The 15,504-nt window shown below is 38.8% G+C and overlaps 1 protein-coding gene across 1 annotated transcript in view; it reads right to left on the bottom strand.

The window, feature by feature from the left end:
• The window catches only part of TCF7L2 (transcription factor 7 like 2), a 128,881-nt gene that overhangs the window by 42,215 nt on the left and 71,162 nt on the right, over window positions 1-15,504 (bottom strand). The window lies entirely within an intron of this gene.

Genomic DNA, 15,504 nt, shown 5'->3' with positions numbered 1-15,504 from the left:
CTCACTCACTTTATACTGGATGAACCATTACATTTACAGAAACTCTTAAATTCCCTTTTAACGGTGACATCTCTCTGTAACAAACACCCTGCAAACAACACTCCTGAAGAGCCCAGAACAGGCACCGCCGCACCAGCACCCGCACAAGGGCTTCTTATGCTCTGCAGAGCTCAAATTCACTAATTTAATATTCAACCAGGTCTGAACTTTTCAAGAGGAGAAGTTCTTGCTCCTGTTTACCGCCAGATTTAAAGCCATTGCCCAACTGAAGGGGAAGAGGAAGAGGGGGACCAGTGCCACGGGCGGACAGCTCATTTGCAGTGTGTGGAAAGTTAAAAGCTTGCCGCTTACCTGAATTAAATCAATGACTCTGAATTCAACCTGTTCGTTTCGAACAAATCAACAGCTAAACAGTCCCATACCTGCCCGTGTAATTTCATCACCTTTTTTTGTTATTATTTAGACATACCTTCAGTGGCTCATTTCACCAAAATTTGTCCTTGGGAAGGCACTTTTTTTTTAATTCACTCTCTCCCCCCCTACACCACACACACCCCGTCTTTCTTATTTTAAATGTGGTAAAAAGGGGAGAACTAAAAGGGATAAAATGACAGATGTGACAGTTAATCTGGCCAATGAATCGCGGGGGTCTAGGTAAAGCCGCCAGGGCTACTGCGCTAATCTACAGCTCCCACTGACCACCCCACTGGCCCCCTAATACCATTATCAACCCTTAGATGAACAATCTAAATTAGAGTTTTGTTCAAAGAGGGTGTGAATTTGACCTCTGGTGCCAGGGAACCTCTGCTGTACATACAGATGGCAAAGTTCTTATGAAAATAAAAAAGGGTTTCTCTTTTAGGGGGGTTCAGCGTCTGTATGTCTGTGCACACAATTTGCATGGTTTGCATCAACCATATTTACCCCTGGTCCCCCACTATTACACTACCTTAAGAGAAGGAAAAAATGCCTTTTAAAAAAAAAAAGATAAAAGAAAGTCCTGCACTGCTTTAGCACAGTTTTGCTGTTCTTTAAATAGCTACTCGCCTCCGGTATGTTTACATCCCACAGAAGTTTTTTTCTTTCTTCTTTTTTTTGTGTTACACGGAGCTGTCCGGCACCCGAATAAACCAAATAAATAATCCCTGAGTTTGTGATTCACTGGTAGAGAAGAAGTGGAACGAACAAGTCAGGAGAAGTGGGTTTTAACACGGCCAGATTTATTTGAAAAGGGACAAAATTTTGCCTTGGAAATACATGCAAGCACTCATACGGAGAGCTGGAAAGGGACTGATGAGCTTCACCATCACAGAACTGGTAAAAAGTGGCACTGAAGAACAATAGTTAATATATAGATTTATATTTAAATATTCCTGGTAGGAAAACAAAGTGTCACTGACCCCACTTCATCTAAAAATACATCCATTTTCTTGTGAACTATTTGCATTACAGCGGGAAAGCAAACAAGCTGGCAAAGGATGAGAAAAAAAAATGAACAGCTATTATAACGTGTTGCCCACTGTGTTTTCTCTCTCTCTCTCTCTCTCTCTCCCCCTTTCCCCCCCTACATGTATGTCTTTATTTTTACTTGGGGTGGGGGCAGAGGTAGGCAGCTTGATGAGGGAAATAACACCAAGGGATGCGATGCTTTAGGGGCTTAGGAGTATGCGTTTATTCTCGTTACTGGGGGAACTTTCTTACAACTTCACATTGCTTGGCTGGAGCACAGTGCTAGCACAGCAACCTCTCTTGCATACAACTCATTTCAACAATGTAAACAACTCCATGCCTTTAGAACGGGGAGCTTTCATATTTAAGGTCAATATTTACAGTTTGGGTTTTTACAGGTACCCATCACCATCAGCGCACACCTCTCCCTATCAAAACGGTTAATAGGCTTGCTTTCTCTGCCTGCCTCTCTCTGCTTCCCCAGCACGACCACATCAGCACTAGTATCAAATTAACTCTCCGACTTTGAAACTTATTGATCTGCTATTAAGACACCAGTGAACCTGATGAAATGAGTGCTGTAGGTGCAGTCAAGACTTCAAAGTGTCACACAGCCACATAAAACAAGCGCCTTTGATCCTAACTCCGATCTGCTGAGGGTTTAAAGCCCAATTCTCCCTAAGCTGCCCTTCTCACTCGTCATGTCTGATGTCTCACCAACCAGCGACTTGATAATGTTAATAATGCAAATTTTAGCAAATGATTTTTACAATGGCAAAATTAATTATATGAATTTATGCTTCTTTCGGTGCCGATGTCTGATCTACAAAAAAAAAATAGTCGTAGCTATTACACTTGCAACGGAAACTGTGAGCACGTTCAGCTTTTAAAACTGTATTACTGCCTTTCTCCTCTCAGCTTCACAGGGTCTCATTTTGCTGCTAAAACTATAATTATTTATTATAAATTAACCTTAGATTGGGTTTAAGAGAGCTGAAAGAATTCTGTCCAAAGTCCCCTATTGCTGTGTATGCATTATTAAAGAAAAGCCACCTCCACGCTTTCGATATCTCTTTTTCTCGTTCTTTGTCACTCGTTCTCTCCTGATTTCTTCCCCATCTTCAATCTACAAATCCTTGCAGTGCAGTTGCACAGATTATTTTAAAAACACCTGCATGTCTGAAATTGCATCAACTAACAGTAAGATTTTTCTACATTTATGAATGGTAAAAAGAAAGAGATTTCATGTTTAGGGATGAACATACAGTAACCTGCAAAATGAAGAAAACATTCTATCTGTGATAATTAAAATGTACATTTTAAACAAATGCACTTTGTTTAAAATGTATTTTCCTGTAATAGAAATTGATTATTTTCCTCATTAATAATAATATTTTATAAACATTTTTATTTTTTCATGTGAATTTTTCAACAAGTATTCAATGTTTTAATAAACTTTTATCTGAAAACATCCATAATCCCATTTTTCAGCTGAGGGAGTTTCTCACAAGATCTATTACAGAAGTTTCCCAACTGCATTTCAGGTGGAAAAATTACACAAATGTTCCATGAGCTTACCCAGAGTATGTGTGAACACACGGCTATCCTCCTCCTTCTCCTGAACACTGAATTTACAGTTTTTTCTTTTCTGTTTTTTTAAGAAACAGAATTTTTTAAAATATCTTATTTAGTGCATAATGGTTTAAAGTATCTTAAATCACCTGAAAAATCCACTATCTATTAAATTTCCAAGTACTAAGATGCATTCATTTGTCTGTATTTAAGGTGAGAGATACGGCTTGGTTCTGTGCTTCTGACTAAGCAAGAAAGAAAATAAGAACTCTAAATTTATCTCTTCCTTTCTACTTTTTGAGACACAAATATGGTAGCATCTTTGGCTATACAAAGTTGAAAAAGAATGTTAGTTTAATTGATTCCTCTGCATCAAATTTTTTTTATATAATTCAATCAGTGTGTTTTCCCAATTTTAGTTTAATAAATTTCGATAGTAATACCTTTTGCGGATTTTTTTTTTTAATGTTGATACTCACTTAACCTACTTGCAATTCTAAAGAAGTCAACACTTGATTGTGACAATGTTCAAAAGAATTTCCTATGCCACAAGCACAGTAAAAACTTTCACCAATTAGTGCAGGAAAAAAGGAGGGAAAAGCCAGAGCGCTGGTGCTCAAAGAGCCAGGCCTTGCGGCAAAGCTGTCATGTCGAGTGGATTGATCAACAGGACCGCAATTTCTAATGGCATGTTGTCATGAAAAGTCAGCCACGGGGAGCCACCTGCTTTACTCCTCCTAGACAGCTAGCGAAAGGAAGGGGAGAAAAAAAAAAACCACCCCGCTCTGTACCTAGTTCTGCCAGTCCCTTTTGCTAACAATTTTGGTAAGGGTCTCCTGATTTTTATTCAGTAGGAATATGTCAAATCTCCAACCGTATTATCCATCCTCTAAGATTAGAGAAGTGCAGAAGGCTGATGCTCTTTTTTTTTTTGGGGGGGGGGGGAAGAGGGGGGCGGGGAAGGAGGGAGAGGGAAAAGAAGATGAAAAAAAAATTATCTCTATCTCCCAAATACTTCTCAGATCAGAAAATACATCCGTCACATCTCCAAACCAACAAAGTTTGTCAACGGCTTACAACATACATCTAAGACATTCTGCAAGTCAAGAACAACACAGAGTATAGACCTTCTGCGCGCGGTTTTATTTCAGCACCACCCTCCTTCACCCTCACCAAATCATGAAAGCCTGCATTTGATGTGTGGTACTTGCTTTGTTTCAATTTAGTTTACCTCTAAAACTTTTCCGATCAGATCATTTACCCCAGGATCATGGCATTGTTCAGTCCTGGAACCCTGTCTTAGCTGGCATGGCCAACATTTACAAATGAATTGCATAGGCAATTGTGCAAAGCGCTATGTTGAAGACAAAGATAACAGCTTCCTTGTTTTGCTGTTGGAATATTTGCTCGTGCTTGATGGAACATAATTAATACTTCAAGAACTTCCATCAACTTACCATTGAATAACAGTGCCAAACAGTCTGTCTTAATCACTCTCCAGGACTGTGCTAGTGCCGTTTTAACCCATGGCTCCCATTCCCACCATTCAAAAGACATGGAGATTTCCCTCTTTTAATATATATGAAAGCTAAATATATTACTTTCATTCTGTTATGCCTCCCAGAATGTACTGCAATTGCTGAGGAATTAAAGCCTATTTAAAAATATACTCTGACACTGCACTATAAGAGAAAATGGAAACATTGGACTTGGCCAGATCTGTTTGGAAACCTTCTACAATTTTTAAGCCTTTTTCTAAAACTAAGTTTTCAATGATTGTTGGAACAGACATTTAATTTGGTTTCACTTGTACAAAAGATTTCATGTTTCATACCTGTTTGCTTAAGAAGATCCAAACCAAAACTGTAATGCACACTAATAGCTAATTTCAGTGATTTTTTGGGAAACAAACCAGAAAATTTGGGGAAAAAAATTTTTCCGACAACCCTCATCTATGTACAAAAGAAAAAAAGTCAAATAAAAGTTAAAGAACTTTTAAGTTCATGAAACCAAACCCCACTTGGCATGCAAATCACGTACTGTAACCTTTTATCGGCGCAGCCTCTGGTCTCATCAGTCGATGAAATTCTCAGCCCGCGGCAACAGCTTAGCCGAGGGACGCAGACCAATGAGAAAATATTCATTGTGTTAGCATTTCAAATGGCGAGAAAGGAAGAAGAAGCGCTAACTGATCACTGCCCGTGGAATTAATTGGATATTCCAAGAATAATGTCTCTCACTGAAGATCCTTGGAGGCTGAACGCTAGTAGAGACCACATTTTGTGCGGCGCCTTCAAAAAGAGACCGCTTGGGGGTAGTGGACATATTAGGGTTTTAGCGCATTTCCCTAAAGGCCAGAAAATAATCAGATTCACTGAACCAAACTCGGCTAATCCATTCCATAATTATACACACAAATCCAATAAACTTTGTCACATTACTGGAAAATTAAACTATTACAGTGAAGCCTTTTGCTACTTTGAGAAAGTTTGAATTCCCGTTTTATCCAAGTGAAAAAAAAGGGGGGAAAACCACCTCTGCGAAAGTCAGAAGTTTTGGAGGTTGCACATGCAGGCGTACACGCTCGCACAGATGCACACGCACTGGAGCCCAGAGGAAGAGTAAGGCTTAGCTGTAGTCTTCTCTTATGCTTAACGCCCAGGTAGGTGTCCCACAGCTTCCTTCCTTTATACAGAGGGGATTTACGTTTCAGCTTTATTGCACATAGCCCAAGCATATGCAATGACCCTGTCCAATATTAGTATAGCTTTCCTTAGGACACATCTTAATCTAACCTTTTCAAGACTCTTTTGCTTTCAGACTCAAAACAGCATAAAAAATGAGCATTGTTGCAGAGCGCTGAGAGATTGAACCAAGGCTCTGGCTTGGTCCAAAGCAGTAGCCCTCTGGATAAACAGCTGCTTCTGCAACTAGATAAGCTCCATAGACCAAAAGGTAATAGAGGAGGGGGGGGAAAGAAAGAAAGAAGAAGGAGAGAAAAAAAAAAAAGGAAGAGGAAAAAAATTGAGATTAGGAACCTTCCCAAATGTTGCATCTTTCCTATCGACCGCTGGCCTAGCGTGAGGTGTCAATTTTGACTCCAAAGAGAGCACACGAATTCGCAGCGGTCCCATTATGCGGTCTCTGTGCTCATTGTAAATTCTGTCAACGAAGTCAATCTTATTAACTTCCGCACTGGTTCACACATGACATTTTCTTCAATTTTCTTGCTGACATCAAAAACATCAATTAGCAGCCCGAAAATAGGAAGGAACGAATGACAGAGCCTGATAACGTCAACTATTTGAAGCCAAGGGTAAATCTATTCTCCAGTTCTGAATGCGTTCATTACAATTGCATTTTCAAAGAAGACCTCCAAATAGCAAAGAAAATTAAATTTATCATCTAGAAATGCCTAGAAATTGTTTTTTTAATCCTATGTCTATCTCTCAATCCCAGAGTGTAATACAAAGTATCGCAATTCAGTTTTATGATAACATGCCACAACTTTAATAGAAAGTTTATAAAATATGCAGCCCTTGCCATACTTCCTATCACATAACAACTACAAGGGGTGAGAAAAATTTGTCCAACAGATTGTAGCGTTGCCTTGTCTGCTTCATCAGTTCTCATAGGCTGGGACAGCACTTACACACACACACATGCGCGCGCTCTCCTGATACATGCACACACATCTCCCACCCCCCCCCCTTCCATCCATGCTTGTGAAGAATTTATGAGCTATGCAATATCCAGCGACTTTAAAACCCCAGTAAACACTACATTACCGGCGTGCGGGGGAAAGGCGCGCTCCAGAGCTGCCTTGCATTTGCATTCGCCCAACTCTTTTCATGTTTCAGAGAAAACAAACCCAACTCCCTGCCCAGGAAAGCAAAGGGAAAGTCCAACCAAAGACTTGACGTGAACTGTCAAGCACCAAGCACATGCATTCAATCAGCTGCCAGAACTTCCGCTTGCTGAACTCTCGCCCTCTTTTCATTTTATTGACATTTTCAAAAATAAATACATAAAAATAACCTCCCAGTAACACAGAAACAAGACACCCGTGTCAACACAACATGGTCCATTTGCTGCGCTCAGCAACAAGTTTCAAGAGAAAGGTAAGCGTGTTTAATGCGAGGCAAAAAAAATTGTAAGGCAATAAACCTGGTTTTGTGGTCTTTAAAGAAGCCCCGGCTTGGTTTACTTATTTATTTATTTGCTTTGCTGCTGCGCCTGCTTTGTGAGCCACCGTTTCATGCCTGTATTACATCTCCTAGGGAGTGAATAAAAGCAAGTTTAGTGGTGACCAAAGACACTCACTCGGACTTAATGCAAACAGAAAGAGCAGCTACACCCTGATAAACAGATCACATTCCTTCAGCCCATTGATTTTTTGATCTTTTGACATTTTTTTAGTTGTTTCCATTCCCTTCCTTGTCTTTTTCCTCAATGTCACAAAAGACAAAATGTCTCGGCAATTGATGCCTGGGCTATCTATTAGCTGTCAAGATGCCTTTTTTTTTTCCCGGCACTGGCTAAGAAAGCACAAAACAGAAAACTGAGAACTGGCAAGGAAACAAATTGCAGGAATCATATAATTTAATGGGCTCATCATATTCTGGGATTTTGGCTTTTCCACATCTGATCTCTCTGGTAAGCAGCTGGAAGGTGAAAGGGGGAAGGAAAAAATGGTTACACTGAATGGGTTTCTGTAATTTTTGTTGCTACATGAAAAGAAACTAGAGAAGACAGAGGGGAGGAAAAACAGAAGAACTCCTGGGAGGTTTGGTGAGGTGCCTCCGTCTCTCTCGCAGTGTTTTCCTGCCCGCGCAGAGAAGTGAACTCGGCGCAGAATGAGCGTCTCAGCTCGGTCGCACTGGGGAGGGATGCTGGACATGGAACAGAGGCAGCTGGCGCTTGAAAAACTTGTACCATTATTTTACAGCAGAAGAAAAAAGAAAAACTCTGACACACTCATGACTGATGGTTAATCTGCCTGGTTTGGGGGGTTTTTTGTTGGTTTTTTTTTTTTTAATTTCTGAAATTTCATTTTGGACATTTTACTGTTTGCCACAATCCTTGCCAACTCTGATCAGAACGCAGGTGAAGCGCAGCTTATGTTTTATTTCCTGTAATTTGCAGCAGATGATTGCAACCTGTGCTTAGAAGGTTTTTGATTTAAATGAATAAATTATTAGTCAGAAAACACAATTGTTTTAAAATACAAACGAATCAGATTGAAACATACAACGAAATGGTCTATATTTATGAAAAATAGTAAGTAAAATATAAAAAAATTCTAGGCAAACTATAAATCTTCAGAAGATAATTATGCAAAAATTCTCAGCAAATATTTGTGTTTGGTTTTAAATGCAAAACCTGCAAAAACCACCACAGAAACTGTTTCTTTTGATTTTACAAGATTTCATAAAGCAAAGAAGTGAGTGGCACAAGAAAGATGAATTATTTTACAAGCAAATCTACCAGTGTCATTCAAGGAACAGACACTTTAAGCACAGAAGGGAGTGTAAAACAGAATGAATTTGTCCTGCAACAGCTTTTTTTTATGTTGTTTTGCATTTGCAATTTCTAGGAATATGCCTTTTCAAGTTTAGAGCCCAATCCTGGCAATCAATTACAAATGGGCGTTTTGAGTTTTGCCTGAGAAAGGGCTTCAGAGCGTCTGACTGCATTCAAACAAACCTGCTGGACCACGGGCAGGGAACGTGGTTTTGTCTTTTTTATCAAGTTTATATTTCTGACAAGAATCAACTCATTTTGCCAATGACATCGCTGTTTATCTTGATGTTGAAATTGCGTCCACTTGGTAGAATAAAGATAAGGAAATTTGACAAAAGGAAAGAAAAGTGTAATATCTGTTATATGTAAAATATTTTCTCCAAAATATCAAGGAGTACTAAATTATTTCTCCTAAATACTGCACTGCATGCCAGGAATAAGCTTCCCCCCCCTCCTTTTAAATAAGTTCAAGTTTAACTCCAAGAAGCAGGTGCAGACTTTGAAATATTTTTATCAGCTTAAAATATATGAAGGAGAAGAAATCTGGAGAACAGCTAGTTCAGCTTCTTTGAAAGCATACCTTAACTTTGCTGTTTATAAGTAAAGTTCATCGGTGTCCAGGTAAACCCCTGGGCTTGAAAAGAAGAAACAGATTTTACAAAATACCCCTTCTATTTTATTTTCCCTTGTCATTTCAGTCCGGAAATCCCAGCGATCATCCCTGCTATTCATGTGTTGATATTATCAGAGGTTTATAAAAAAAACATGTCTGATGAATTAAAACATGTGACTGGCCAACAGCAGCAGCCCAACTGACCACAGGTTAGTGAGGGGGATGAACTATGGTTATGTTTTTTTAAACCCCACGCTGTCCTTGGAACGGAGGCTGCATTCGGCTCCATTAGATACAGCTACGGTGCTCTTGATCTATTATTTACAAAGAAAAACCCTTCACTACTTAAGTGGCCCCTTCTACTTCAGCCTTCAATTTCAGCTGCATCAAACAACTTGGAAAGGGGGGGGGGGGCGCGAATGAGAAGGGAGGGAGGAAAACTTGAGTTTATAATATAATTCTATGCAAAAGAAAATTATATTTGAGCAAAAAAATTCAGCATGCCTGGAATAAGGTTTTGCATCCAAACTGCAGAGCTGTCAGCTTCATCCAGAAAAACTAAAATGATAATAACCTTACTTTTTAATAAAACTATGTGACGTTTTAAGGTAGAATTTATACACAGATGCACAAAACAATTTTATCTCCTCTTTAAAAAGATGAAAGACTGAATAAGATTTCCAGGACTTCTCATTGTAAAAATCACCATATTTCATTAAAATATAATTTTGCATTAAATTCTGTAATTATCAAGACTATTCTTTAAGTCATACTGCATTCAATCTAATTAGAAAGCTTAGATCTCACCTTTGTACTGAACTTTCAACTCTCTGATGCCAATTAGAAACTATTTTAAATGAATTTCCCAATTAAACTGACTCCTGTGATCAATTCTGACAGAAGATAAAACCCAGAATTTTCAGGGGGGGGGGGGGGGGGGGGGGGGGAAAAAGAAAGGGAAAAAAATGTACAGCCTATCTGTATTTCTGAAAATATTTTGAATGGTTTTTGCATCCTTATTATGATGAATATCTCATCTCCTATTCCTGGAACATCCTCTCAGAAATGGCTTATATCAAAAGTGTTTAAACTACAATTAGTATTGTTTCATTATTCAGCACGTTTCCATTTGCAATAAATAGTTTGTTTTATTACACTCTATATTTGGTTCTCATGTTATAAACTATCACATTAGATGAATTATAAATGTAAACTATTAACAGTTTAGATTCTTTTAAGTTGTTATCAATTTCAGGCTTTTGACAGCTTAAAGGAAATTCTGTAAGCATACCTCCTCTCCTCTAGAAAACGACTCCTATAAAGCCAACAGCCACCTCACAATTAATAAATGGCTGTATTCTCTTTTTGTGAAGAACAAAATTAACTGAAGTTTCCCATATAAAAGACCATATAATTAACATTAGTAAAATGTGGCAAGATATTCCGACAGCCTAATTATATCAATGAGTCCTCTAACTCCTGTTTGTATCAATTCAATTTATCTTCATTTCAATCAATGCAGCCTGATGGATAGGTATCATTAGAAGTGACAAAGCATCACGCTGCAGAAAAATGCAGGACAAGGCGATATCCCAGATAAGGCAGCCTGAGACCTTCTAGTGCTGCATAGCTGGAAATGACTCCTTGTATACACATCATTGCCTTCACTAAGGGTGTCTACAAGTTATCATTAGACACATTCATTGTTAAAGACTAACCAGGTCAGTGTTTCTGATCAGGTTGCAAATTAGACCAATTGAAGTGTTCTTAACCTACAGACTGGTGTCAGTAAGGACCTAACAGTGCTGAAGCTACATAGTAATGTGTGCCGAGCACACCACCATTATGCACATTTCATGCTGAACACAAACAGATTTAAGCTAAACGTTTGGGAAGGGGTGTGTATAGAGAATACAAATTATACAGGCAACATAATGAATTTGTTTTAGTGCAATTTTGAGGCAAAACAATTGTTCAATGGTAAATATATTAATCAAAAGTGCAGACTTGGGCAATGAGAGCATTAGAGGTGCAGATAAACATGTCATTATAAAGCCAAGGAACCAACATGCATTTCTATTTCAAATTATAATCCTGCTGGCTTTCCATATAATAGTTAAATAACAGTTTTCAGAAATACAAATGATGACTAAATGAGGGGTTTAAAGTCTGATCTAGCATGAGAATTATACTTGGTTGAAAAAGCTGATGTTGGGAAGGAGGGGGGAAGAGTAAAATGGTTTCACTTTTGACACTTATCATATTTTCCTCCATTCTATTTTCCTGAATGAATTCTAGAGGCAAGTGTTGCATCCTGCCTGATCTTGTCAGTGGGGCATGGCACACTAGTCAAACCAAACCCACAGAGCACCAACCTATAGAAAATACCTGCACGAAGTTAGGCTTTTGTTTTTCATGTAATAAACTAGCATGCAAAGCATTCATTCAAAGCATGTAAGCTATCGGTGCTTCCCTGCTTGACTGCTACATGTTGGATAAAAAAGATATTGTTGTTGATGGGCTATTAAAGGACATTTATTTGGAGAACTTCCTCCTGATTTGACTTTGAACAGATATAACAGTTAATAGGTGTAGGGTTGGTTGAAAGCATATAGTCAAAATAATTAAAAACACACAAGAAAAAAACCACGCAGGATGCACAAGACTCTGCAATATAGCAATTCACTAAAGAAGTCTGGTATATGAATTTACGGATTTGGTGTTGCTTTTTAAAAAAAAAATATATCCCCATCAGCAAACAACAGAGATCTCCATGTCAATCACGTATTTTCTAATCACTGCACAGAAGTAGGGACTACATACAGAGAGCATGTCCATTAATCAATATGCAAAGAATACATTGTCTCAAGAGTATGTATTTATGGTTATAAGTTAAGATGATTATGCAGCATGAATTTCTGAGCTGCAAAACTCTTTATCATAAACAAACAGGAAGCAATCCTCAATTTAGAGTCATGTGCAGTTATGTCCTTAAAGGCTACTTTAAGAATTCAAGTAGAATTAAGCTGAAATGAGTGACAAGGTGGAGAGGACATGGGACACTGCAACACAAGCAGTGACCAGCTGGAGCATTTCAGGTCAGTTGATAAGCAAATGGTATAAAACATCTGACCTGGGTCATTACAACTGATAAATGCAAGGAAATAATAACCTTGTACGTGCACTCAAAGTTTTCCTGGGGTTACCGTAATGCTCTGTGTCAGTCTCTGTCAGGTGTACAAGGGTTACGCTGAACAGCCCAGCAAAACCCACAGGAGGAGCCCCTCAACTGGGATCCAAACTCTCAAGCTGATGACCATACTAGAGCAGATTAGATTAGGAGTCATCAAGAAAGGCTTCTAGTATTCACCTCACACCCCAAAACCATCCCCATTTTATGATTACTGTTGAGCAATGCCAATTTTTCCCTCTACAGAATTCTGTCTGTATGAGCACACTGGCTGCGAGTTTAAAAAAAAAAATGGAACAACCACAACTCCAAGTAAAACACAGAACAGAAGAAGAAGGAAATTAGAAAGTGTCTTGTTAATTAAAAAAATAATTAAGTAAAAGCTTTTCAGACAAACTGACTCAAATTCTGAATGAGTTGCTTTGCAGTTTAGAGAGTCCGAGCCAAATGACAGTTACAAGCTGAAAACAAGTGTTATTACAGACTACTATCTAGACATGGGCCAAGCTAAACAAGGCTTTGAACATCTCCAGACAATGCTCTGAATGTGAACCTGATCCAAACTCTACCACTTGTTCTCATCTCAAATTCAACTCGAAACCAGAAAAACCTGGACGCTTTAACATGCACTTTCAGAATTTTATTCTGAATACAATGAGCATAAATATACACAAGCCAAAATAAACCAGTGAGCCAGCATCTTGAAAAGTAACCTGGAAAGAAAAATAAAGATTGGAATGGATCTTTTTTAAAGCAGTTGTCCAGAGGAGGACTGAACATACACATGCGCTGCTTGTCTGTCTACAGAGTGCATATGCAGTCAATTGCTATTACATATCTGCACACATAACAGCAAATTTCAATGGCTCTTTTGTAACACAGCTTAAACTTATTTAAGCCTTGGTTTTCATGTGTTTACAACCTGGCCTCTAACTTTTGCTCTGAGGTGAAATATAGCTGGGCAACATCTGTTTCCAGTAATATTAAATTATTATTAAAAATGTTTTAAATAAATTAGAATTAATGTTTTTGGGGCTTTCCAGAGAAACCAGTTGCTCTCTGTGGTGAGATGGGCTCTCAAGTATTAGGAAAACTGGCATAGCCTAGATTACAACCCTTTTTCTATGGAAAACAGAGGCAGTACCACCGTCTCTTGCATCACCCCTCTGCACTGAGCCGGATGGACTATCTACCAATAAATACACAGTTCTTGAAATTTCTGCTGACACTGTACCTACACACAGGAAGAGTGGAGGCAGTCTAGAGCTAGAAGTTGTACAACGGCAAAGGATCTAAGGGGCAATTCTCCTTAAAGAAGGTGGCATTGCCAAAGGTCCCTCCTTTCTCCTTAAGCCACCTTCTCAGTATGTGAGAATCTTCTCATCTTAAAGAAACTCATGTTCTCAACACTTCTGCCCCGCAGGGAAGGCCGCTATCCCCAATTTACTCAAAGGACACAAGACACAAGGAAGACCATGTAATTTACCTCATCTGGCCATCAGTGGAGCATGATCCCAAACCCACATCTGGAGCTAACACCCTAGGAGTCAGTCAATGAAAGTAATTATGTGTCTGACCTCAAACAAATAGTAGGAACTCACTGTTTAAAAATTAGTTCTTTCTCTTGTTCTCTTATCATGGAAATAAAGTATAACAAGATTTATCCACAGGAAGGCTGAATGCAGTTATTTCTGTAGACAAGATAAAGCTTTGAGCCTTAACTGATGTGTAATACTTAAATGTGGTCAAAAATCCAGTTGCTATCCCAGAGCAACCTGATATCCTCTCTTTCTTCCTATTTCCTCCCTCCCCCAAAAGTCCAATTGTTCTGAGGGGATGGAGATTAATGATATTCATACTTCAATAACAGCTACAGGGAAAAACTAAGCAAATATATTACAGGACTCAAATTACAGTAGTAAGAAAATACATCGTGCTGTGATATAGAGATATAAATGAATTAATCCTGACATCTGTTTCTTTTGCAGAGGAATTAGTCATAGGTTGAAGTTGACCTTGCAAGAAGCATGCAAGGTGACCAACTAAGAATGTGTAAGCAGTGCCCACTGCTCTCCCACATTATGGAGACAGTGCTTTTCAACCTCCTAAATCACACTACAGCCTTGCACAGGGTGTACACCAAAGGTCACCCCACTTTGCACACTGTACCAGCGGGCAATTGCACTAAGAGCTACCGGGCAGTCTGTGCATTTGGTGCAGCACAGATAATCCAAAGATCAGACAGGTACCTTTAGACCCAGCTCAGCTATAGCCTGTAGCAGCAGCCCAGTGGATTGTCTCAGAGTCAATTTTTCTCTAAATTTTGGTTTTTTTCTGAGCTTAGAGGAATGTTTTACCTGCAACTGCAACAACGTGCAAGAGATTACCATCACAAAAGCTATTCTCATCTGGTCAGGTGTCTTTTTTTTCACAACTCATCATGGTGCTTTCTGGCATTAAGACACTTGTCAAAGCATCTTTGTGGCATATCTCCACACTTTAAAACAAAATCTTCATGTACAAGTTTGGGCCAACAGTTGAAAGGCAAACAAAGGCAGCAATCCTAGCAGGTTACAATGCTCTTGCCATATGCTTCCCTTCAGGCTCACATTTCTGCAAGACGTGAACTAGTTGTCAGTAAGGTAGAACTGCTGATTGTATGCTAAGATTAATACATGTATTGAGGAACTTTGTACCTCCACAGCATTTCACTAATATTTTTAAAGAAAATACATTACCATGGAAGGAAATGTGGTTCCTGCATAAACAGAAGAGCTATTTTTCCGAAAGATTTTAGAATCAGACACACATTGTACGCCTGAAAAATAAACCCACAGTCAAGAGGCTTTTCTTAGTGAGCCCCAATGTCTTACAAGGACAAAGAAATCCTGTTTTTAATGAACTCTCTAAGTAAGTTTTTACATAATATATTTTTAAAAGTGAATAAACCTGTTTTAACGTGATAGCTTCTGTAGGGCTCAAGAGACATTCTAGTCTATTGTGTCGACGGATTAACTCTATTCACCAAGAAAGAGTATACCAACATGTTCTATTATGCCCAACAACTGCAGAGATCCTCACAAATGAATGGTGTGCTTAAATATGTGTGCTGAATCATCAAATGCCCTTTAGAGCAAGGAGAACCTGCAGCTCTAAC

The sequence above is a fragment of the Corapipo altera genome, unplaced genomic scaffold (assembly GCF_003945725.1).
Source record: "Corapipo altera isolate COAL_440 unplaced genomic scaffold, ASM394572v1 56, whole genome shotgun sequence".
In the NCBI taxonomy this organism is placed as follows: domain Eukaryota; kingdom Metazoa; phylum Chordata; class Aves; order Passeriformes; family Pipridae; genus Corapipo; species Corapipo altera.
This window is presented reverse-complemented; position numbering and strand designations above follow the sequence as displayed.